The following is a 26,928-nucleotide window of genomic DNA, read 5'->3' on the forward strand; positions in this document are numbered from 1 at the left end:
GAAAATAATAAAATCACATTCTGTTGCGTAGAAGCTTGCAATATGACATCTTTCAGAGAAACTGGTAGCCAATATATATTTTTACTGATATTAGAGTATCTTATTTCTCTTTACTTTACAATCCTAGGGTAGAAGCTATGACTCTGGGACCAATTTTCTCCAAATCATATAGTTCTGAGGTCTCTAGCTGTGGCCCTCCCTTTGAGGCAGTCTTCTAAATTTTCTAAAATGAAATGCCACCCTTGTTCCTGGGTCCTGCCTTTTTAATTGACACTGTAGAATTATAAGACAGTTGGCTCTTGTCTTGTAATTTTGACAAGACAAAGCTTTGTTTTGTAAGTTTGAATGTATCATTATTGAAATTCTTCCAAAAAATCCAGGGTGGAAGAGGTGATTAAAAAAAAAAAACAAGCTAGGCAAAAAAAAGTGGAATTCATCTTAAACAGACAGGTTTTGCCTTGTCCTTTGCCACTTAACAGCCCTGTAATGTTGAGAAAGATACCTCTCTGTGACAGAGTTCCCTCATCTATAAAATGAGATAAAAGTTATCTATATCTTATAGTTATTAAGAGGATTAAATGAGTTCTGTTTGCAAAGTGCTTAGAACACTCAACCATCATCATCAAGTTACTTAGAAATCTATATGCATACATTAAACCTCAACAAAAATGCTTTCAAAAATTCTTACAATTCTATGCCTTCCACTTATTGAAAGGGATAGAAAACCCTGTGAAAACATTTCTCCATGTTTTAAAACCCTGGTTCAACATAACATCCATTATGTTGCTTAATTTCGTTATGTTGTTTCTTATATAAGGATTGCATGACAAATTCAACTTTAAAGTTAGTAACAGAAAATATTTTCTCTCTTGAAGAACAGATAACTATTTCTATAAAATATTAAAATGTATATATTACCTTTTGCTTTGGGGAACAGTTTGCCAACAGAATCCAAGGTAACAACCTTTAGTGGAAACTGAAATTTAAATGCCTGTGTTGACAAGATACATATGCCTTCATGATCAATTAAATGAAAATAGGGTTAAATTTTTATCGCAGGCCGGGCGGGTGGCTCAAGCCTGTAATCCCAGCACTTTGGGAGGCCGAGGCGGGTGGATCACGAGGTCAAGAGATCGAGACCATCCTGGTCAACATGGTGAAACCCCATCTCTACTAAAAATACAAAAAATTAGCTGGGCATGGTGGCGCGTGCCTGTATTCCCAGCTACTCAGGAGGCTGAGGCAGGAGAATTGCCTGAGCCCAGGAGGCAGAGGGTGCGGTGAGCCGAGATCGCGCCATTGCACTCCAGCCTGGGTAACAAGAGCGAAACTCCGTCTCAAAAAAAAAAAAAAAAAAAAAAAAAAAATTTTATCGCAGAAACTAAGGAGTGTAATCAAGCAATATGCCTCAAAGATGGTCAATAGCACCTAGAGTGGAGGTGGGCCAGGGGAACCGCAGCGGACAGGGCCAAACATTTCCTCAGAAAATAGTTCCCTCCACACACAGCCCGGGGCAACTGTCAAGCCCCAGCTTCTGACACTGCAAGGAACTGACGACATGGATATTTATTTGACTTCACCTGAGGATTATCCTCACTCAATGTAGAAATCAAAATGAAGATAAAGTCTCTGCCACCTAACCAGCATCCATTGTTTCCTCTTCAGGGAATTACCTGCCTCAACACCGCTTCTCTTAGAATTTGATTCTCAGGTCATCTTTCCCTGGGCCTAGCATGATGTTTATTTCAGAAAAAATAAGTATAGTTTGTAGTTACCTGTTCAACTATTTCTCTAATAAAGCAAGGGACCTATTTTCATGTGGTTTTTCTTCAAGCAGAGTAGAAAGTCGAATTGTATAGTATTACATGTTAATAGCCAATGAGGCAGAATCGAGTGACAATAATTATACATTTAAGTATATTTTCATGTTATAGTAATTATTACTCTGTAATTGAAAATAACATGAGAGAAATCAAAAGAGAGAGTACGCAAGTACATGGAATATACATTGTGAAGAACTTCCCATAGAAGGAAAACTGTCAGGATATATGCAGTGGGATCCTTTTGTGAATCTATGTTTTTCTTTGTCCCATATTTTCTATACTTAATATTATTAGACCACCATTAAGTCTGTACCAAGGACATGTGTCGACAATTGAAGTCATTTTCTCTTTGGCCACAGCTGCAGTTTGAGGTTATTCATGATGACCCCATATTCAGAGGGCTGCAATAAAGTGACCTTCACCACCCAAGAACCTATTCAAACAACTAATATACATATTAAGTGGAAACCAGGACAGATGGCAATATCAGCCAGAGAAGCTCTTGTCATTGTTGGAGTCTGGTATTCTGTTTCAGTCTAGATGGTGTATTCATGCCAAAAAGTTATCTTCACAATAGCGAAGTTCTAAAAGACCAACAGCTCCATGCCCAGCTTTATGTTAAGATAGCAAAGAATATGTAATATCTAAATTTTTGGAGAAATATACATAGGGCCCATACAGATACTTTGCTTAATTGGTGAAACCTTATTCACTTAAGGAAAATGAAAAGAATTATGCATAATGATGATTCTTTCACTCAGTTGACAAATACTTATCAGGGGCCTTCTAAATCCCTGGCACTGTATTCTGTTCTGAGGATGCTACCATAAGCAAGGTAGTCACGGTGCATTAACTACTTTCCAACCCCCAGTGAAATGACGTTTAAAAGGAGTTTTTTAAAGGCACACACATGTAAGGCCAAAAAGCATGCACTAGGAGACAATAACAATAAATCATTTAAGCTGGAAAGCAGATGTAATAATAGAAGTAAATTTTTGGAAACCCCAAAATGCCGAATTCTGAAACCAGAAGAGGAGAAAGTCCAGGTGCAATCCGGTTTCCACCAAAGCATTTCCAAAAAGCTCAGAAAATGGCCTCACTATGTGTCTCTGGAACTGTGAAGCAAGGGTGAGCTTAATAACAGGAAGATTAAAATCAACTAGACACTCTCCATCTCCCACTCTTCCATGTAGCTGGGACACTGAAGTTTTATTCCATGACTAGGGAAAAACAGAATCAATGAACTTGGAATCATTAGACATAAGAGTAAACAAACTACCAAACTGAAAATCGTGAATTTAACTAAGAGTTTACCTACAGACTATTGAGACTCACAGATTTGTTCCTCACTGGACTTAGAGAATCCTGGCAATCAGATTTTTGAAGAAGGATACTCAATCAGCTTTCTTTGGGGAATTTGGTCAGTTCTAAGTGAAAAACCTAAGGATACTAAGATCAGGAATTCCATAAGGAAATAGCCCAACCAGGTCACCCTAGAATGAGAGTACAATTGACCCATTTATTGCACACTCAAAAGTTCTTTATTCAAAAATGTGTAGATAACAGTGGATAAATACATGTTTAAGAAAGGCGTCTAATTTGACAAACAAAAACAGACAGTAACACCTTGCAGGAAGCAGAGACTGTGTAAAGAGATAAGATATTGCCTCAGTGGAAAAAAGAGTATGGTATAAAAGAGGCACATTCAGAAAACAAAAGAAAAATATGTGTGGAAATTAAAATTATAATAGAAGAAATGAAAAACTAAATATAAAAGTAAAGTTAGAGTTGAGACATTTTTCCAGCAAATATAGCAAAATGATAAAGAGATGGAAAATAGCAGAGATTTTTTAAGAATTAGTCCAAGGAAACCACTTCTGAATAATAATTCTCCAGTATGAGATTTTTTTTATTGGAGGATAAAAACCATCAAAGGAATATTCTCAGAATTAGAGAACATGAGTTTCCCAACTGAGGGGACCATGGAGTGCCCAGCACACTGAATAAAAATAGACCATATTTATTTAGAAATTTTACAACATTGAGGACAAAGAAAAATCTTAACAAATTCTAGAGCAAAAATGCAAATTTCATAGAGTGGATAAAGTGTCAAATGGTGTCACACTTCTCAATAGCAATATACAGTAGCTACAAGATAATAAATGCCTTCAAAATTCAGAAGAAAAAATATTTCTAACTTAAATTTACACAAAATATTATTCTTGATCATTTCAGAGGGCAGAAATAGCTCACAATACCAGGTTTTTATAAACAGAAAATTTTACCACATATACACCCTTTCTCGAGAAACCCTTACAGCATGTACTTCACCAAACAGGAGAGAAACAACAATAAAACAAGAAGAATATATGTGATTTAAGGAATCAAGAAACATGAGATTTAATTCAAGAGAAAGCATGGAGAATCCTAGGATGATGTCTGTGCATCAGCTAGTTTTGAATGGAACCAGGCAGAAGATTTATCTAAGAGATTTCTACAAAACAGGGAAATTGGCTGAGCGCAGTGGTTCATGCCTGTAATGGATCACCTGAGGTCAGGAATTCAAGACCAGCCTGGCCAAACAGGTGAAACCCTGTCTCTACTAAAAATACAAAAAATTAGCTGGGCATGGTGGCAGGTGCCTGTAATCCCAGCTACTTAGGAAGGCTGAGGCAGGAGAATCACTTGAACCCAGGAGGCAGAGGTTGCAATGAGCTGAGATTGTACCATTGCACTCCAGCCAGGGCAACAGAGTGATACTCTGTCCAAAAAAAGAAAAAAAAAAAAAGAGGGAAATTAACATAATACCTAATGCTATGTGACTCAGATGAGAATGGTACTACATGGCAATCATACTGTATCACTAATAGTTATCATAATCGCTACTGACCCAACCATATTGGGAAATAAGATGACAGAAAGTGTTGTGTGGTAAGCGTAGGGAGAGTGTGGAAAAAGAATGAAAGCCTTTTCTTCCACGAGTGACACCAATAATCAATGCCTAGAGCCAAAATTTCAAGACCTACTTGAAAGTAATATAAGCATGATATTTACAAAGATAATAAAAAATGCCACAATATTCAGCTATAAGAATTTCAAGTAGTTGCTTTGGGGAGCTGAAAATGCTGTTAAGAGACAGGGAGCTCCTGTTTTCCATAATAGCCCTTGTAGCTCTGTCTCTTTAAGATATGATCATTTGTTACCTTGAAAAAATAAAGGCCAAAATTTTTTTTAAAACTTGCTTAAACTTAGTTGTCTGGGAGTTTACACCCCAACAGTGAGACAGATATGATGCAGTTATATGAACATGTAACTACCAATTGTGCTAAATTCTATGGCAGAGATTTTTTTTGTTCAGAATTGTATAAGCCCCTATAAAAGGAGATGTGGCTCAGTATAGAAGGAGACAAAAAAATTTTCCCTGAGAGAGTGACATCCTGGCACCTTATGGAATAAGAGTTGACTTACGCCCTCTGAGCTTTCAGCTTCTGTGGCATCTCCTAGGCTGTATTAGTTAGCTCCGGCTGCCATAACAAAGCACAGGCGTACCTCGAAGATATTGCAGGTTCCATTGCAGACCACCACAATAAAGTGAGTCACATGAATTTTTTTTGTTTTCCAGTATATATAAAAGTTAAATTTACACAATGCTGTAATCTATTGAATGTGTAATAGCAGTGTCTAAAAAATGTACATACTTTAATTAAAGGTAATTTATTACTATCATCTGTACCTTCAGTGCGTCCTAAGATTTTTGCTGATGGAGGGTCCTGCCTCAATGCTGATGACAGCTGACTGGTCAGGTCTGTGGTTGCTGAAGGTTGGGTGGCCGTGGCAATTTCTTAAAATAAGACAATAAAGTTTGCCACATCAATGGACTCTTCCTTTCATGAAAGATTTATCTGTAGCATGTGATGCTGTTTGATACACCTTTTACCCGGAGTAGAACTTCTTTCAAAACTCAAGTCAGTCTTTTCAACCCCTGTTGCTGCTTTGTCAACTAGGTTTATGTAATGTTTTATAACTTTTATTTTCATTTCATCAATCTTCATGGCATCTTCAGCAGGAGTAGATTTCATCTCAAAAATCCACTCTCCTTGCTCATTTGTAAGAAGCAACTCCTTATCCGTTTAAGTTTGATCATGAGATTGCAGCAATGAAGTCACATCTTCAGGGTCCACTTCTGTTTCTAGTTCTCCTGTTAATTTCCACCATATCTGCAGTCACTTCCTCCCTGAAATCTTGAAACCCTCAAAGTCATCCATGAGGGCTGGAATCAACTTCTCGCAGTCTCATTGATGTTGATACTTTGAATCCCTCCTATGTATCATAAATGTTCAATGGCATATATAATGGTGACTCCTTGCCAGAAGATTTCTAATTTATTTTGCCCATATTCATCTGAGGAATCACTAAATATGGCAGCTATAACTTTACGAAATATATTTCTTAATTAATAAGACTGGAAAGTCAAAATGACACCTTGATCCATGGACTGCAGAATGAATGTTGTGTTAGCAGGCATGAAAACAAGATTAACCTCCTTATACATCACCATCAGAACTCTTGGGTGTCTAGGTGCATTGTCAATGGGCAGTGATCTTTTAGAAGGAAAATTTTTTTCTCAGTAGTAAATCTCAACAGTGGCCTTAAAACATTTAGTAAACAATGCTATAAACAGATATGCTGTCATCCAGGCTTTATTGTTCCATTTATAGAGCACAGGCAGAGTAGATTTGGCACAATTCTTAAGGGCCCTAATATGTTCAGAATGGTAAATGAGCATTGGCTTCAGTGTAAAATCATCAGCTTCTATGGCTTCAAAATAGTCATTAGCCACTGACAAGGGAGTTGGTCTAGTCTTTGAAGCTTTGAAGCCAGGCATTGTCTTCTTTCTAACTATGGAAGTCCTAGATGGCATCTTTCTCCAACAGAAGGTTGTTTTTTCTACATTTAAAATGAGTTGCTTAGCATGGCTACCTCCATTATTTATCTTAGCTAGGGCTAGGTCTTCCGGATAACTTGCTGTCACCTCTGTATCAACACTTGCTGCTTCACCTTGAATTTTAAGTTATGGAGAGAGCTTCTGTTTATAAACATAACGAACCAACCTCTGCTAGCTTTAAAGTTTTCTCCTGCAGCTTCTTCACCCCTCTCAGCCTTCATAGAATTAAATAGTTAGGACCTTTCTCTAGATTAGGCTTTAACTTAGGGAAGGTTATGGCCGGTTTGATCTTCTCTCCTGACCATCAGACTTTCTCCATATTGGCAATAAAGCTGTTTCACTTTCTTATTATTCATGAGTTCACTGGAGTAGCAATTTTTAATTTCCTTGAAGAAGTTTTTCTGTTACTTGCACAACTTGGCTAATTGTTTGGTGTAAGAGGACTCGTTTTTGACCTATCTTGGCTTTTGACATGTCTTTCTCATTAAATTTAATCATTTTTAGCTTTTGATTTAGGTGAAAGATGTGACTCTTTCATTTGAATACTTAGAGGCCACTGTAGGGTTAGTAAGTGGCCTAATTTTAATACTAATGTGTCTCACAGAATAAGGAGGACCAAGGAGAGGAAGAGAGATAGGGGGAATGGCCAGTGATTGGAGCAGTTAGAACACATAACATTTATTGATTAAGTTCTCTGCCTTATATGAGTGTGGTTCATGGTTCCTCAAAATAATTACAGTGGTAACATCAAAGATCACAGATCTCAGCTTGAGGCAAAATAGGGAGTCCCTGTCTCTACTAATAAAAATTAGCTAGAAAAGATGGTCTGTGTCTGCAGTCCCAGCCGCTCCGGAGGCCAAGGCAGGAGAATCACTTGAGCCTAGGAGTTTGAGCCTGCAGTGAGCTAGGATCGTACCACTGCACTCCAGCCTCGGTGACAGAGCAAGACCCTTTCTCAAAAAAAGAAAAGAAAAGAAAAAGACACTACTTCTCAAAACAGATATAATAATAATTAAAGAGTTTGGTATATTGTAAGAATTATCCAATTAAGACACAGAGACAAGAAGTGAGCACACGATGTTAGAAAAATGGCGCAAATAAACTTGCTTGATGGAGGGTTGCCATGAAACTTCCATTTGTAAAAAATGTAATATCTGTGGAGTGCAATAAAGTGAAGCACAATAAAACAAGGTATGCCTGGTACCATAAACTGGGTGGCTTACACGACGAACATTTATTTCTCACAGATCTGGAAGTTGGAAGTCCAAGATCAGGGTGCCAGCAGGGTTAGGTTCTTGGTGAGGCCCCTCATCCTGCCTTATGGACTTCTTTGCTGTGTCTTCATATGGCAGAAGGAGGGAGAGAAAGCTCTCTGGGGTCATTTTTATGAGAGCACTGCTTCTATTCATGAGGGTTCCACTCTCATGACCTAATTATTTCCCCAAAGCTCCACACATTATATCGGGGGCTAGGATTTCAACATATGCATTTGGGGGAGGAGCACAAACATTCAGCCCATAACATTCTACCCTTATCCCCTCAAAACTCATGCCTATTTCATGTACAAAATACATTCATTTCATCCCAACAGCCCCAGAAGTCTTAACTTGTTCCAGCTTCAATTCCTAAGTCTAAAATCCAGGGCATCATCTAAATATCAGCTAAATCTGATTTGGGTGTCTCAAGGAATGATTTCTCTTGAGGAAAAATTCTTCTCCAGCTATGAACCAGTAAAACCAAACATGTTATATGCTTCCAAAACACAATGATGGGACAGGCACAGGAAACACATTCCCATTTCAAAAGACAAAAATGGGGAAGAAGGAAGGGGTGACGAGTCCCAAGCAAGTCCAAAACCTATTAAGGCAAACTCTGTTAAGATTTTAAGGCTGGAGAATAATCATCTTTAGCTCTATAGTCAGCCCTCCAGACCCACTGGGTCAGCAATCCCACCTTTTGGCCCCACCGAGGTAGCAGTCCTGTCCCCATGGTTCTACCTGGCAGGGAATGAGCCTCCACGGCTTTGGACAGAGATCTTATTGCCTATTGAAAACAAGGCAATGACCCCTCATTTTGAAAGCAGGGAGGGAGCCCCGATAATTTCTGAACCACTTTTGCCCTCATTCTTTTCTTGAAAAACAGACTATGTTCATAGCCAAGTATCTCTATGGTCACATCCTATAAAATTCAAGAAGTCTGATGCCTTCCTTCATTTCTTTCCTTCTCTTTCTCTTTTAGTTCAGATTGGCAGTTGCTTTGCTGGGGTAGCTAATTAAATCCATGGTTCACACCCATGCTAATCTCCATACTGAATAGTCTCTTGGCCGTATCTACAGTACTGTCTTGTGAACATGGTTTCTCATTTTTTGCCATATGGATAAGCTGAGGATCTTCTAAATCTCTCAGTTCTAGTTCCTTTTTGCTTAATAATTCTGTCTTCAAGTCACTTTTCTCTTCTTACATTTTACTATAAGCAATCAGGAGGAATCAACTCACTGCCTAAACACTTTGCTTAGAAATCTTCTCAGCTAAATATCCTATTTCATTGCTTGCGAATTCTACCTTCCATGAGGCACTAGAACATGAACACAATTTAGGCAAGTTCTTTGCTGCTTTACAAGAAAGCTCACTTATTTTTCATTGCTTAATAACATACTCCTCATTTTCAGCTAAGACCTTATCAGAATGGCCATTTTTACTATCTGTGTTTCTACCCACACTCTGTACACGATTATTTGTTTATTCTCTAATAAGATGGAAGCTTCCTCTACATCTCTCCTTTTTCCTTCCTGAGCCCTCAACAGAACTGCCTTTAAAAATCCCTTTATGACCATCTCGGTTTCTTCAAGCAAGCACTTCAGAATTCTTCCAGCCTCTACTTATTACCCAATTCCCAAGTCATTTTCACATTTGTAGGTGTTTGTTAAAATAGCACCTCACTTCTCAGTACCAGTGTCTGTATTAGTCAGGATTCTCCCTCCAGAGAAACAGAACCAATAGGAGATTATATATCCATACAAAATGAGGAATTGGCTGTATTAGTCCATTTTCGTGCTTCTAATAAAGACATACCTGAAACTGGGCAATTTACAATGGAGTTTTAATGGACTCACAATTCCATGTAACTGGGGAGGCCTCACAATCATGGTAGAAGGCAAAGGCATATCTCACATGGCAGCAGACAAGAGAAGAGAATGAGAGCCAAGCAAAAGGGGTTTCTCTTTATAAAATTATTAGATCTCATGACACTTACTATTCACTACCATGAGAACAGTATAGTGGAGACGGCTCCCGTGATTCAATATCTCCCACTGGGTCCCTCCCACAACTTGAAAGAATTATGGGAGCTACAATTCAGGATGAGATTTGGGTGGGAATATAGCCAAACCATATCATTGACATATGAGATTATAGAGGTTGAGAAGTCCCATGATCTGCCATTTGCAGTTAGGGACCCAGGAAAGCCAGTGATGTTATTCCAGTTTGAGTCCAAAGGCCTGAGAACTAGAGGAGCCAATGGTGTAAATCTCAGTCCAAGGGCAGAAGAAGACCAATATCCCAGCTCAAGCAGGCAGGTAAGAAGGGGACAAATCCTATCCTACTCAATTTTTGTTCTATTTAGACCCTTAGCTAATTGGATAATGTTCAACCACATTGAGGGGGCCATCTGTTTTACTGATTTCACCAATTCAAATGTGAATCTCATTTGGGAAGACCCTCACACACTTACCCAGAAATTATATTTCACCTGGGCACCATGTGGCCCAGTTAAGGTGACATGTAAAATTAACCATCACAGGCTGGTATAAGTGGAGGGTACCACCTGGAATGTGCTGTTTTATAATAATGACAAGCTTAGCCCCTGTAACCACATGTAGGATAATATTCACCTGGGATAATCTTTACTGTTTTTGTTCATGGAGATTAATTCCATTGATTCTATTGCAGGAATAACCACCTAGAATTACAGACTGGGAGAGCCTAAAGATCTTCAGAGCTCTAATCTTCTTATACTCTCCCTTTGCAGACAGGAAAACTTAGGCTCCAGGAGGTTTGGTAATCTGCTTAAGGTATCAGAGCTATTTAATTCCAGAGCCAAAACAAGAACTCAAATCTTCAAGTTTATTTTCTATGATTGTTCTCTATAATTTTTTCTCATAAGATGACCTTTTAAAGAAAGTGGTTATCTCAGCATTGCCCAACAACAGAAAACTTTAAATTTCTTTTTTCAATGATGAAAGAAAACATTGCAAAACATGATTACTTTTTCTACTTGAGTATTCCATTATTGTCTAAATTTAGTACTTGATAGCAGCTTAGGGATCTTCAATCTCTTCTTTACAAAATAAGTAATGTTATATTTTATACTCATAAATAATTATGTGAAACACTAACAGTAATAGCATAATATTTCTAAGAATTCCTATAAGTATGGCAATATATATGACTTGCATAAATTCTCAATCTATTTTAAATAATGGCTTTGCATTTACTGTGAATATTTATATTTTAATAGTTTCAATCTTATGTTAAAAAACACATTATCATATCTTAAAATATAAAGCTAATGAAACATATAAGGAAATATCTCTCCTCCAGAAAAATTTTGCAATTCAAGATAGTCCGTGTATGTGTGCGCGCACGCACACACACACACACTCACACACACACATCCCTTAGTTCCCTGATAAAGAATATTCATGAGTCAGGAAGTCTGTTTTTGCCAGAAAATAAAGCGCTCTTTTAAAACTTTCATACTGCTTTATCAGAACTCCTTGACATTTTAGTAATGTCTAAAATGGCCAAATCTACAGTATTTTGAAATCTTGATGTAGGTCATGATGCCATGTGCTCTGCTCTTCTTCAGGATTCCCTACAACACCATTAGCAGCTTAATGCAAGGTCAGAAAACAAGGATATTGTTACTAACAAAAGCATATTACAGGCTTTATTTTTTTCCCTGTGATAAGGAAGTTTTGTAATAGCTAGGTCAGCCTATACTTCTGATTTTGAGATTCAATTTGGAAAATTCCAACAAATACTTATGATATCCCAAAGAATAATTGAGAGTTGTGTAAACTTCATGGATTATTGTCCCTTCAGAACAGGAATTCTACATATTCTTACAGAATATGTAAGAAAATAGCATATAGATGTAATGACCATTGGAAACTATATTAATCCACATTGTATCTATGAAATTTCATTCTGGGAAACATCAGATATCTATGGTTTGGGTGATTCAGGAAAATAATAACTTAAAAGTTTATACTTTCTGATTTTTACAGTGTTCCCAGGGTCACACAGATAGATAGAAAGAGGGATAGGATTCAGGTCTATGACACTGAATCTGTGTTCTCTTCAGCAATGCTAACTCTGATAATGTGATGACTAGGATGAAGATCTGGAAAGATCAAGAAACCCCTGAGGAACTACTTTTGGAAAAGTACATCAGCAGAAAAATTTGGCTACAGAGAGAGTTTTAACAGTTCTTCAAATCCAGTACACATTTAAACTAGATATGGACATTGAAACTCTACATTACTGAGATCGAAATATTGCAAGAACCCCCAAGTTGGCAAAAGTTATTGCAGCAAGTGTGACAGTGAATCATACAATTAAAGTACAGAAATTGAACATGTCTGGTTGTTATTGTCTTTGATAGGTTAGCTCTGAGGGATACCTGCTGTGAACTGAATTGTGTACCCCAAAATTCATATGTTGAAACCATACCTCAGCAATATATTTGGACATAGAGCTTTTAGGAAGTACTTAAGGTTAAATGAAGTCATAAGATATGGTTCTAATCTGATAAATTAGTAGCTTTATTAGAATAAAGAGAGGGATCTCTCCACAATCATACACTAAGGTAAGGCCATGTAAACACACAGTGAATAGATGTGCATCAGTAAGCCAGGAAGAGAGCTCTCATGAGAACCCAACCATGCTGGCACCTTGATCTTAGACATACAAACTTCCAGAATGGTGCAAAAACAAATATCTATTATTTAAGCCATTCAATCCATGGCATTTTGTTATGGCAGCCCAAGCAGAGAAAGACCTCCCCAGCATGCCATATATAGGGAGACTGGAGTGTTGAAGCAAGGTTTGCATTATGTGCAGTACAGTATCCCCAGAGTTAGTGAGCAGGATTGTGATGGTTAATATTAAGTGTCAACTTGATTGGATTGAAGGTTGCAAAGTATTGTTTCTGGGTGTATCTGGGTGTTTCTGGGTGTTGCCAGAGGAGATTAACATTTGAGTCAGTGGACTGAGAGAGGAAGACCCACCTCAGGAAAACCCACCCTTAATGTGGGTGGGCATCATTCAATTGGTTACCAGCACAACTAGAAAACGCAGGCAGAAGAAGGTGGAAGAAGCTGACTTGCAGAGTCTTCCAGCCTTCATCTTTCTCCTGTGCTAGATGTTTCCTGCCCTCAAACATCAGACTCAAGTTCTTCAGCTTTTGGACTCATGGCCTTACACCAGTGGTATGGCAGGGGTTCTCTGGCCTTCAGCTACAGACTGAAAACTGTACTGTCAGCTTCCCTGCTTTTGAGGTTTTGGCTGGCTTCCTGGCTTCTCAGCCTGCAGACAGCCTATTGTGGGACTTGAACTTGTGATTGTGTGAGTCAATTATCCTAACAAAAAAAAAAAAAAAAAAAAACCTGGCCAATACAAGGGTTTACAAGAGGCCAAATTTCAAAATCCAAGGAAATTTTGACACTGCGCATCAGAGTCACTGACTAAGCAGTACTGAACCAGTATTTAGCATAGTAAGTAAACTAGGTTAATTTCCTTCTACAAATAGCAAGATTTTAATTAAGTTGCTTAACTCCCTCATTCTAACTTGGGTACTTTATGAATCCTACAGCAGAGATAATAATGCCTTTATCACATAGTTGTTATGAGGATGAAATGATTAGATATTAAATGATTAGTAGTTGGCACAGTGTCTGGCATATGCTCACATATCAGTGAATTGGTAACTACATACAGCTGCCAAAGTTAGAGAATGTGAAATCTGAACTGCATTCATTTATTCATACTCCAAATATTTATTGCTTACTTTTTGCCAGGCAAGATTTTAGGTGCTGAAGATACAGCAGTAAGCAAAACATAAAAACAAATAAAAATTTTTAAAACCCTACCTTCATGGAGCTTACATACTGGAGTTATGAGGGTAATAACAAATCCAGGAGTTGGCAGGCTCCGAACTATGTACCATATCCTAAAAGGAAACTCATAAAGTCCTTGACTGGGAGTGGCTAGCTATATGGAAAAAGAGAAAGAAAATGTATGCTGTCAAATAGCTTGTCAAATATATGATATTACTGTTTGTCTTTTTTTTTTCAAAAGTGCATGAAGGGCTCTTGTTTGACATGGCATTTTGTTAAAAGCTACTTGTCACCCTTCTTTTTTTTTTTTTTTTTTTTTTTTTCTAACCCTCTCAACCCAGCTTTCCCAACTCCAGGAAGAACCAGGAAGAGAAGCTATAACCCTTACTTTCTAAAAGCCTTTCTTCTCTCTCATCTTTCCCCTTTTAAAAGAAGGGCTTTTAGGGACATGGTTGAATCTGGAAACCATCATTCTCAGCAAACTGACACAAGAACAGAAATCCAAACACCACATGTTCTCACTCATAGGCGGGTGTTGAACAATTAGAACAGGTGGACACAGAGAAGGGAGCATCACACACTGCAGTCAGTTGGAGGGGGTTAGGGGAGGGACAGCAGGGTGTGGAGACGGTGGGGAGAAATAACCTGGGGAGAAATACCAGATATGGGTGATGGGGGGATGAAGGCAGCAAACCACCTTGCCATGTATGTACCTATGCAACAATCCTGCATGATCTGCACATGTACCCCAGAACCTAAAGTACAATAAAAAATTTTTTTAAAAAAGAAGGGCTTTACATGAAGCCAGCTTCCTTAGCCTAAACAAAAATATACCTTGATCTGACCATTGTCCTGTAATGTTTTGTTTACTATCCTGAAACTCATCTCTGAAAGATTTCAGCCTAACACAAAAGCAAACAGGTTTTAAAACACTTTAGAGAATTAAAACTTCATAATATCACACTTCCGAAAGGACCCCTGTCCAACTGCACACTCCTTTTCTTAACCTTTGTGGAAGCCTGTCTAGGGCAGCTCTGGGAACCTTCTGGTGTTGCTATGTGTGTGTTTTCCCTTGTCGCCATTCATCTTTCCTTCTGGATTCAGAAGGCAAGTTAAAGTAGTGAACTTTTGCTGCATAAATAGAGAGTACGTTTTGCTTTATTTTGTCGTCATTTATTATGTACTTTGTGATGTTTGTAATGATTTTCTAACCCATGTGCAGGGCTGATTAGTAAATGGATTTGGTTATGAATAATAAACCAGCTTTCGCATCTAAAAATTCATTCACCAAAAGAGGTGTCTGTAGTGAGAATGTGACAAAACAAGTTGTTCTTTTGTTTCTTAAGAAATATCTCTTATTTTCCTTTATTATTTTGGGGCCACCTTTGTTCATGTATATAGAATCCAGTCAGAGCAGCTAAGGGAAGCACTGTTATAAGTTGCCGATCATTTTATGCTTAAATAAAACACAGCCAAAAAATGTTAAGAGTAAGTCTTTTTGCAAAATATCAATGAATAAGCAATTGTGGTAAATAAATAACCACTAGAAACAATGCTGAAAGCAAACTGGACTTATTCCAAAAAATTTTCATGTTTAGACAAAGTTTTGAATTTCTTTTCCTCTTCACATATAAATGCGTGAATATACTACTTTTTCTCAGCTATGAAAAAATATTCTTATTTCAGTAAATTTTCTTCTTTTAAGTTTACCATATGGATCATGGAGAAAGTATAATTTTACAGAATTTGTTGCTTTTATTGCACATTTATAAATTTATAGTATCAAATAAATGTAGCCTTTCAAATAACAAACTCTTATGAAAGGAAATTCTTCTTTCATAAGTAGAACACCTCTCACAGGACTAAGTTTTTTGTTAGTAAGACAAATTCCAGAAATTGATTTCAGAATAAAGACCTCAGTGTTTTTATTCTTGTGAAACCAATCAATTGCTGACAAAGAGTGCTATAATCTGCCACCATATTTTAAAAATAAGGCACATTTAAGAATGTTCTTTATTGCCTTTTGAGAGTCGGATATTGCTACCCTTAGCCACACTACCATAGAAGATACTTTGCATTAGCAGGAGCAGAGTGGTTAGATTCATTTGAGCCCCACCTACATATCACATACACATTAAAAAATATCAAACCTTTAGGAACACTGGAGTGATTACCATACCGTGGCATTATGTTCCCATAGGTTTAGGTCTGAAATATACTGAATTTCAAAGATGAAAAGGTATGGCTATCATAATATATGTTTCCATGGTTCTTCATATCATTTATTTCCTATAAAATTGCAACCCATGTCAAAAGGCCTATTTCAAAGGTTATTCTTGTAGATACATAAAATGTAGAATTATTTTGATGCATACTTGCCTCCTTGAATCTGGATGTTAAAATGTGTGATACTTCCCATTCAAACTATGGTAGAATCACATTACAATTCTGAGGAAAGGAGAGGAAAATGGAATAGGAAAATACAAACTAATTTTCAAGCCCTGGTGAAAGGACTAAGATTGTGAAGGAAATGCAGGTTGCACAGATGACTGAAAACAGGAAATGGGTAGGGAGTTTGTTGCTAAAATGCAGAGCAGAAGAGGGCTTAAGAGTGGGATTCCCAAGTTTAGCTTCAGAATTGGCTGGGGAGCAGACCAGTTCTTGGGAGTGACTCGTATCTAAGCTAAAACCACAGGAAAGAACTGGTATATAGGATATAAAAATAGATTTATACCCTAGAGCCTTTCTCTATGCTTTTTAGAACACCTATACTGCATATGTTGAGCAATTATATCTTGTCTTGTTTTGGGGAAGATAACGTGGAGTGAAGAAGTAGATTTTTTAAAAAAAACCATTTATCCTGAATAGGCATTCAGTAAATGCTTTGTTGCCAATCTGAGTCCATTTCCAGCCGCATCCCCGAGGAGTAGAGTGAATGATATCTATACCTGCAGGTAAGCATGCATGTAGATATAATGCTTGTAGTGAATGAAAAGCAAAATTAGTTCCTTCAAAAATGTTAGCTTGGCTCTGATTAAGGATAAAAATAAAAAACGATAGGTTTCTGCAAATGATACAAGTAACTTTTTCTTACAAGGTACCCATTTATATTTTCGACAGCATTTGTCTTTCTTGAGAAAGTCCTTCATTCAAGGACCACATTGCAACCGTGGATCATTTATGTATAACTTGGTAGATGATAGACATTTGAAATTACTGTGACAGGTGTGTTTACATCGTTTCTGCTGATCTGAGAAAAAGTGCATTGCCAGAAAAGAGTGTGGAGAACTCAAATTCCTCAGAATCAATTTGAAGCAGTCTTTTGAAATAAGAATTGCTATAAAGAAGCATTTTGGAAAGGGGTGGAGGTAGGGAGAATGGTTCTTGAGATGAAAATATAGTTCAGTAAAACAAATTTATTATTTGATGGGGACTGCATATACACTGTGCTTTAATTTATTCATCATTATCATTGCCTTGAAATTGTTTTTTGTTACCATTCATATGATGGCCTCAGGAGGCCCAGAAGAGAGCCAATAAAAATAATTCCATGTGTGTTACTAGTGAAATATTTCATTATACTTTAAGATAAGAAATAAGAGTATACTAAAGAGAAAAAGGAACACCAAAAGCTGAAGACTAAAAAATACAGAGAAAGAATGTCTTTTACATAGAATGGCCCATTAGTGCTAGCACTAATCTATAAAACCAGTAGCAGTTATAAGTAATTTATGTGGGAATAAGAATTGTTTTTATGTTACTTTTGCTGTGGACAACAACATTGTGTAAGCCCATTGTATTTTTAATCTTGACTTAAGAAAAGTACTGCTGTGGCAATTATTAAAATAAGAGTTCCACTTATCTTTGTGCAAGTTGCTTCTTCTCTTCCTCCTGTGTCCTCCTCCCTCACATAGCTCCCCCGCCTAACTCCATCCCTCCACCCCCTTAGCCAAAGGCATTTTTGAAATATAGAAACAGTTAGGTCATGCTGTTATTTGGGGTATTCTTAATAAATGCTTACTGTATTTCAGAGGTGGTCTGAGGAGGTAAGATAATGCAATTTCACTTTGATTACTTATTTGAATTTTGGATGCAAAGAACCCTGAACCAATTCCATGAATCTGTCATAATCATAATTTAGTTATCCACAGCTGCTTCATTAAAGTCTCTTGCAAAAGGATATTGATTATTCCACTTCTTTATTATTTAATAACAATATTCATAAGATGCCCTGTTCTCCATCTTCATTTCCTTGACCCACTAATGGGTACTGGTTTCAAATTTTCTTTTCCAATCACAACATCCCCTTTAAAGTTATGTGATTACAGTGACACAGCAATATAAGGCAACACCTTCAGCTGCTTCAGCTGTTATATATTGGATTTCAAAAATTATTTCTGCCCCTTCAATACACCTTTGCTGTTACCATTAGAAGTCTGTATCTATAACTCAAATCCTAGTGTGGCATTCCGGAGCTTAACATCCTTCGATGCTCCTATTATCTACTTTGTACTTTTCTTTATAGAGATAGGTGGTATGAGAAAGGTCTTAAACCAAAATGAGAAATTTGTTCTAGCTAAATGAAATAACCAAATGGGAACATTAATGTTATCACATACTGACGTAGGTAAGTTATTTTTAAGAAAAGCCAAAATAGACAAATGGGACCTAATTAAGCTCCAGAGCTTCTGTACAGCCAAAGAAACAATCATTAGAGTGAACCGGCAACCAACAGAATGGGAAAAATTTTTTGCAATCTGCCTATCTGACAAAGGGCTAATATCCAGAATCTACAAAGAACTAAAACAGATTTACAAGAAAAAAACAAACAAACCCATCCAAAAGTAGGCAAAGGATATGAACAGACACTTTACAAAAAAAGACATATATGAGGCCAACAAATATATGAAAATATGCTCATCATCACTGTTCATTAGAGAAATGCAAATCAAAACCACATTGAAATACAACCTCACACCAGTTAGAATGGCAATCATTAAAAAATCTGGAGACAACAGATGCTGGAGAGGATGTGGAGAAATAGGAACACTTTTTCACTGTTGGTGGGCATGTAAACTAGTTCAACCATTGTGGAAGACCATGTGGTGCTTCCTCAAGGACCTAGAAATAGAAATTCCATTTGACCCAGCAATCCCATTGCTGGGTATATACCCAAAGGATTATATATTGTTCTACTATAAAGACACATGCACATGTATGTTCATTGCAGCACTGTTTACCATAGCAAAGACCTAGAACCAACCCAAATGTCCATCAACAATAAACTAGACAAGGAAAATGTGGCACATATACACCATGGAATACTATGCAGCCATAAAAAATGATGAGTTGGTATCCTTTTTAGGGACATGGATGAATCTGAAAAACATCATTCTCAGCAAACTGACACAAGAACAGAAAATCAAACACAGCATGTTCTCACTCATAGGCGTATGTTGAACAATGAGAACACATGGACACAGGGAGGGGAGCATCACACATTGGGGTCTGTTGGGGGGGGCCAAGGGAGGGACAGCAGGGTCATGGGAGGTCAGGGAGGGCTAACACAGGGAGAAATGCTAGATGTAGGTAACAGGGGGATGGAGGCAGGAAACCACATTGCCATGTGTGTGCCTATGCAACAATCCTGCATGATCTGCACATGTATCCCAGAACCTAAAGTACAATTAAAAAAATATGTGGTGATATTTGACAGTTTGTATTATTGCCAAAAAGAAAAAAGAAACCCATTCATAGTATATAAACTTCTCACTTAAATGATTCACTAATCTTTTTAACAAAGTTTTTTTGAGAATATTCTAAGCACTGGTCTAAACGATAGAGATTTAACCGTAAAAAGATAGACATGGTCTTATTACTTATGCTGCTTATACTCTGTTGGGGGTACAGGCCAGTAAAGAGGCAATCACATCACTCTGTGACAGGGACTTTGGTTGGAGAGAACAGAGTTGTAAGGATCTAGAGAAAGGACACCTGGAAAAAGAATTAGCAGAGAAATCTTCCTGAGGAAAGTGACATCCAAGCTGAGACTGAAGAGGAGAAATTGGCCAGGCTGATTGGGATAGTGATCCAGGCAGAGGGGCAAAGCGCAATGTATTTAAGGCATTGGAAGAAGCTCTGGATGAATGGATGGGTCAGGCAGGGTGGAGTGGGGACGGATGAAGTTGGGGAGCAATTAGGACCCCAGTCATGCAAGGTCACAATCGGGGGAAGGGAAGTTTTGGGGGAGCCAGAGAGGTCTTTGAAGTGTTGATTTCAGGTGGCTGTAGGTATCCAAGCAAGGTTTTCAATACCCAGAGCCTGCATTGACAATAAACAAACCATTTGATTTTATTTTTGTTTTTTGAGACAGTCTCGCTCTATCACCCAGGCTGGGGTGCAGTGGCGCCATCTCAGCTCACTGCAACCTCTGCCTCTTGGCTTCAAGCCGTTCTCCTGCCTCAGCCTCCCAAATCGCTGGGACTGCAGGTGCCTGCCACCATGCCCAGCTAATTTTTGTGTTTTTAGTAGAGATGAGGTTTTGCCATGTTGGCAAGGCTGGTTTTGGACTCCTGATCTCAGATGGTCCACCCACCTCAGTCTCCCCAAGCACTGGGATTACAGGCATGAACCACCGCAGCCCACCAGCTTTTGATTTTGAAATTTATAATTTGGTAGCTACATTTAATTAAGAGGTAGCTAAATTTCTTGAGATTCCTTGGCTAGTTTATTAGAAATTTCTTTGATTTACTTCATATTACTAATTTATAATTGACTTAGTTCTACATCTGTAGCTCCCTTTATCAACAATTTTTAGAATATAAAAATGAGCAGTTACTTAACTCATCAATAAAATATTTTATGTGTTTAAAAATATTTTATTGATGTGCTAAGTAATTACTAGTTTTTAATTTCTTTGTACTTTTTTCACCTATAAGTTGACATAATTTAAAATGTTGTGGCTTGCCATAAGAAGTACAAAATTGAGAATATAAAATTGATTGTAGCATTATATTAGAAGAGTTTATTCTGTGAAAGTTTAATTCCCCATGCTTGTCAAAAGTTGTTAAAACATTGCTAGCCTTTTTTGAATATAAAACGTGGGCAGACATGTACTAATATATCAAAAAATGACACTTTGTCAAAGAAGGCTTTCATGGAAGAATGTTCTGAATAAAATGTTTTCTTTTAAAAAGAATCCGACCTGTTTAACATTCCAAAGCAAACACAAAAGAACACAAAATGCCTGAACTTACTGCCAGTCACAACAGTTAGTTTCATTTACCCTTTAATGCTTTTTTTAACATTCTAAAAATTGCTCCTCAAAAGAATTAACAGTTTCATTCCATGATAACTCTGGCTTGAAGTAAAATAAAAGTAGTCTGACCCTCGTCAAAATAGATTCTTTTCAGACTTACTAGCACTTCTAATAGTATGATGATAATATAGTTGGCTATGTCCACCGTTAGTCTCAATGTAATTATATGTGAAGCAACAACTCCCTTATCTGTTAGGAACACTTGCTGCGGTTAACTGCATTTTACTGTCTGGCAGATGAAATACAGAATTAAAATTTCAAACTATTTCTCAAAGTTTTTTCCCCCAAGTCATTTTAAAATTTTTTAGCCTAGGGGAAGATGGTAGCTCAAAAGAGTGGGAAACCAGATGGCATTTAAAGGCTTTAGCAAGATTTACCAAGCAGATGTGCTTGTATTCTTGCTATTCTACCTATTCTTGCTCCTCAAACAGGTCCTCTCTAGATAATTGCTTTGCCATTATTCCAATCCTTCAAACCTTCTCAGGATGTCCAGAGTTAAAATACTGTTTGATAGTTGAAATGTTAAATTGAAAATCAATAGATAATTGGCTTTGATTACTACCTAATACTGTCTTATCTAAATAGGCGGGATATTTGTATGTGTTACTCATACTCTTTGCAGAAGACACACTGAAGCCTAGCTCTTGAGTGGGGATATCGTTCATTGGAAGAAACAGAAACAGATGGCAGTTGTGGTAATTGAAATACAGCATAGCTTAAAGGCATCCTGGAATGCCACCTAATAATTCTAGTGTAAAAAGGAAAGAAATATTCTGCACAACTTACTTGATGTGTAAGCTGAGTCTGATTTTACAGCCTTATAGCCTGCTCACAATTATAATGCCCCAAGGGTTATTGGTGGTGTTTAAGGTAGAGATTGTGCAAGGTTTGGAGCTAATGTCAGAGAATGGTGGCAACAAATCTCCCCAACTATAGAGGTTTGTTGGAGAATAGAAAGCCCAGGTTTTAATAAAATATTAGAAAATTCTGCAAATATTAATATTTGTATGAAAGGACACTAAGACTGGTGACAACAGATTTTAATTACTAATAGTCAAGCCAAATGTGTTACTTTTACCTTTTCATTAATTTACACTATGACTGCAAGGGAGAACTATTTTGTTGTTATTTGTGGTGGCGGGGGTTGTGAGCATCTCACAACTGGGAATGCCTTCTTAGTCCTCTGAGATGGGAGCTGAAGACAGTGAGGGGCAGCACTGTGAATTGAGGTTTTGAGTCTTGCCTCTATAACTTACAAATTATACGTATGAATTATGTATGCCCCTTAGTCTCTCCAAGCCTCACTTCATTCATCTGTAAAAATGGGCTAAATCCAACTTTATTAGGCATTTAGTTCAGTGCCTAATACATATTCAGCACCTAAAAAATGGTAGTAATCATCATTAACAGACAAATGCACACAGCTTAATAGATTTTTCCACCAAGCACACTAAGGATTGTAGGGCATTCATGGATATCACTTTTTACTGCACCAGGAAAAACCTTCCAGATAGATATGGGAATGTTTCAGAATATCCTCTGAATCTATAGACCAGGAAACATTGTTGTGCATCACTATCCACTGTTTAAACTGTTAGTTTAAATACAAGTTAAAAGCAGAAGGTTTTCTTGCAAACACCTTCTGATCACATTTATTGAACTAACTCATAAGAAATCTTATCACACTGATTGTTACACACTTACAAGTCATTTGCTAAAACCAGTGTTCTCTCCTAAATGTATTAAGGCAAAAATTAATTTCTAAAACTTACATTGCTTTAAAGTTTAAACAATCACGTCTTTAACTATTAACTATTATTTCCTGGAAGGTTAAAGAATATATCCTATGTGCAAAGGAAATGTCAAGGACATATCAATATTTGATTTCATTACACATTAGCTATCCCAGAGACCCTGCAGTCCTACCTAGTATAAACAGCTCCCTAGGAATCTACAGCTGAAACCAACAAAAGATGCAGATTGATCCTGCTATATTTTAATATTAAAATTTTACAGTACTTTTTGAACTATTTTATAAATTAATTAATTTCAAAATGGATGAGGCAGTAACATTGAACTTTAATTATGTTTAAATTAAATATAAGCATTTAAAATAACCATTTTAATTAAATACAAGGTGCAGGCAGCTAATCATTAAAAGTGGAATTGGTAACTTGAGACTTATCATTCTGAAACCACTTGTACCACATTTCTAATGAGTTCTTTCCTCTACTTAAATGAAGGACTAAATTTATTTCCCCAATGTGGCAGCTAGTAAAAGATAACCCTTTCTCGGGTCATGGTTGTCAATTTGATGTTGAATCAGAGTAAAGAAATTTGTTTTGCTATACTCACTTTGATCCAAAACAGCGTTTACTATTTGCTAATTCATTTCCAACTTACAGTACTTTAGTTCTACAAACACCTAAGAAAAGCCCCTCTAACTGAAATTGCATTTACTACTGCAACAGAAAAGAGTTATATTTTGTAAAGGAAATTGATCCTTTGTATAGAGGAGACTCTGAGGAATAAAATCTAAATAATTTTGAGATTAAATTTTTTAAATTATATTACAACTTCAAGAATGAAGAATGACACTCAAAAAAAGTTCATTTTATAAATTATGGATATATACACTCTATATATTTGTAACAATATACATACAAATACATACATGTGAACTTGTATGTTTTTTTTAAAACCATCAGCTAGTTTTTCTAGTGCAATGTAATTATCATTTAGCATAAACTCTGACACTTAATAAATGTTTGTTAAGTAAGTGAATAAATGATAAGTGATAAATTTTATAGAATGTCTTTCAAGGGCTCTCTTTCAAAATCATTTTTTGCTAGATCTTACCTTCTACTTTAACCTTCTCCATTGAAAGTGCTGTAAAGCTGAAGTGCATCTCCTCACAGCTTTGAAGGTTGTATGTTTTTCTCTTATCTGTTGCTTTCCTGTATTCTGGAATTAGTACAAATGCTAAGAATCTAAAAGAGAGCAGAACCTCTGGTGATTGAAAGGGCAATTCAAAGGCAAGTTTGCATGTTTTGTTCCTTGAACTAAATACCTGGAACTACTGATTGCCACATTTTTCTTCTGTTGTAAAAACTAAACCAATTGAAGGTACTACCTGTAAGAGACAAGCTCTACAGCATAATGAATGTTAAGTGCCCTCTTGAGTTTAGCATTTTAATTTGCTATAATTATAATGATTTCTGTTTATTTGAAAACTTTGGAAATAATTCTAGTTTATCAAACAAATTGAGAAACAGAGTAGTTGTTATGTTTCATATTGAGGTCAGCTTGCTTGTGGATATGCCAAGAAGTTCTCACAAGCAATAGAGCCAGTTTTCTGGGCATGACTGATAGGTGCCATGTTCTAAAATAGCTGAATATGCTTGTTTCTACTCACTCTCTGATTTCTCTAGCACTATGCGGCAGTATTGGGGTTGTGAGGTGAAAAACTGACAAGAACTCAACTGGAAGAAATTGGAAATAATTTATGAAAATATATTAATCAGAGAGGAGACACAATAGACTCAGTAGCGGGCTATTGGCCAAGTGTATAAATTTTTAAGAACTTTTCCTTTACTTGAAAGAGGCGTGTGTGTGTGTGTGTGTGTGTATGTGTGTGTGTGTGCACTTTGTACCCTAAATATATTTGCATAAAACAGATCCAAGTAAAAGATGGATTTCTGGGCCATTATAGACCAAAATAATCTTTTTGTCAACTGCAATTGGATGTATATTACTGAAATGATACATTAGGATCCTATAATCTGTTTAGATATCACATACACTCTTAAGAGTAGGCTGAAATAGTAATTAAATATTACTTTTACAAAAGAGCTTGGCATTGCAGTCTGTTTCATTTTTCTCATCTCTTTCTTTGTTTTTATCCTACTAATACAGCACTTTAGTTTTAGAGGCAAACATGTACTCTGCAGCTAGAGAATTAGAATTACTAGTAGCTTCAACTTAGGAAGAAGCAGTATCTGCATAATATATTCAAATAGTAGCAAAGGTAAGAATAATTGATATAAATAATCATATGGCTATCAACAGGTCAGTCTGAAGATACACAATACATAACATTTTTAAGGAAAATAGCTTTAACCACTTTCACCTAAAATTCTCAGCAGCCAGATCAGAAACAAGGTTCTGCTATACAAATGTTATTTAAAAGTACATGTGGGTAGCTCCCCATTTCCTAGCCCATCTCTGATCAAGGGAAATTAGCAATTACATATGCCAGAGTTAAGCTCAAATATGTCTTCTTTTTGGTTTTGTTTTGTTTTTTTAAGATGAAGTTTCACCATGATGGCCAGGCTGGTCTTGAACTCCTGACCTCTGGTGATCCACCCGCCTCAGCCTACCAAAGTGCTAGGATTACAGGTGTGAGCCACTGCACCCGGCTCTTCCTCTGCAAATTGTTCAACAATTTGCAGGGACTGGAAATACCATGAAAAAAGAAAAAGAGGAAGAAATGTTCTTATCATCCACAATATACTACTTCTCACAGCAAATGTAACCACAGCTAGGAAAGAGCAGCAAAAGCAAACAAATGAAAGACTAATTGGAAAATCACTTTCCCTCTGTGTCCACCCCCAGGTGCTAACAAGCAGGGGACAAACCAGAAGGACAGCCAGTAGGTGAGGAGAGGCCATGGAATACCCACCAACAAGATAATCATCGCTGGAATAATAAGGAAGTGTCTGAATGTAGGTATGTGCACTGAAGACTTCTGCGCGCTCTCGCAATCCATTATCTGGCTTTCCCTACTTTTATTCGTGTTATATGCCTACCATCTCATCACTCACAGCCACTCAGAGCCCCCCTGGTGGCCCTCCAGCAGGAGGTCTTTCTCCTCTCTTGAGCTTTTAAAACCCTGTACAGAATCACTTTAAACTGACTCCTGCTATACCCTCAGTGTTCCCCATATAGAAACCTTCCTCATCACTAAAATGGATTCTTTTGTTAAAGTTTTTTCATTTGTTTTCTTGTGTGTGTGTCATTTTGTGTGTGTCTGTTTTTGTCAAGCTGCAGTTATCATGAAACTGATTATTTCCTAAATACAGAGATCCGTTGTCTTTGTTGTCCCTATTATCTGAAATATCTTTCCCAACTACTCTTTGATGGTTTTAGGTCTGTTTACTGTTAAAAGCCAAAGTCAAGGTCCACCTACAAACCAACAATCTTGCTGATTTCCTCATTCCCATTATTTCCTTTCTTCCAAACTTCTGTAGAACTTGTTGTATGCCTCCTCTGACATTTGTTTGACAAGTTCTACCGTGCTTTTTATCCATATGTGAATATATCCTGTGTCCTTGGTGTAACAACTGTTTCTTTCTGGAAAAGACAGGATCTGTTGTGTTGTGGTACATCAGAATCCAAGAAGGGGGAAAACAAGCATGTCACTAGCTGCTGTGACCGAGTGAGGCAGCGCAGGGCAATAACTCAAAGCATAGACTCTGGAGCTAGACTGCCTGCGTTTGAGATCCTGCTCAGCAAATTACTAGCTGGGTGATCTTGGCAAGGGTCTTGTTAAAAACTGTTTATGCCTTAATATCTCTAAAATATGGATAATAATACTATGCATCTCATTGGGTTATGATTAAATTAGTTGATTAGAAAAGTGTCTAACACATATTAAACACTCAAAATTATTACCCACTTACTACTGTGTCTATTGTAACATTCCATCTGAATTAATTTTCTCCA

General features: G+C 37.1%; 1 protein-coding gene across 2 annotated transcripts in view; it reads left to right on the forward strand.

The window, feature by feature from the left end:
• HS3ST5 (heparan sulfate-glucosamine 3-sulfotransferase 5) overlaps positions 1-26,928 on the forward strand; it is a 179,095-nt gene that overhangs the window by 40,900 nt on the left and 111,267 nt on the right. Inside the window, exon 2 of one of the 2 annotated variants that reach the window (XM_032274982.1) lies at positions 25,819-25,928. The gene's annotated coding sequence lies outside the window, so the exon portion shown is untranslated. Of the gene's footprint in view, positions 1-25,818; positions 25,933-26,928 lie in introns of both variants that reach the window. The other variant, XM_032274981.1, reaches the window with a different exon arrangement.

This window comes from Sapajus apella, unplaced genomic scaffold (genome assembly GCF_009761245.1).
Source record: "Sapajus apella isolate SASKATOON/1434 unplaced genomic scaffold, GSC_monkey_1.0 scaffold6, whole genome shotgun sequence".
Lineage (NCBI taxonomy): Eukaryota > Metazoa > Chordata > Mammalia > Primates > Cebidae > Sapajus > Sapajus apella.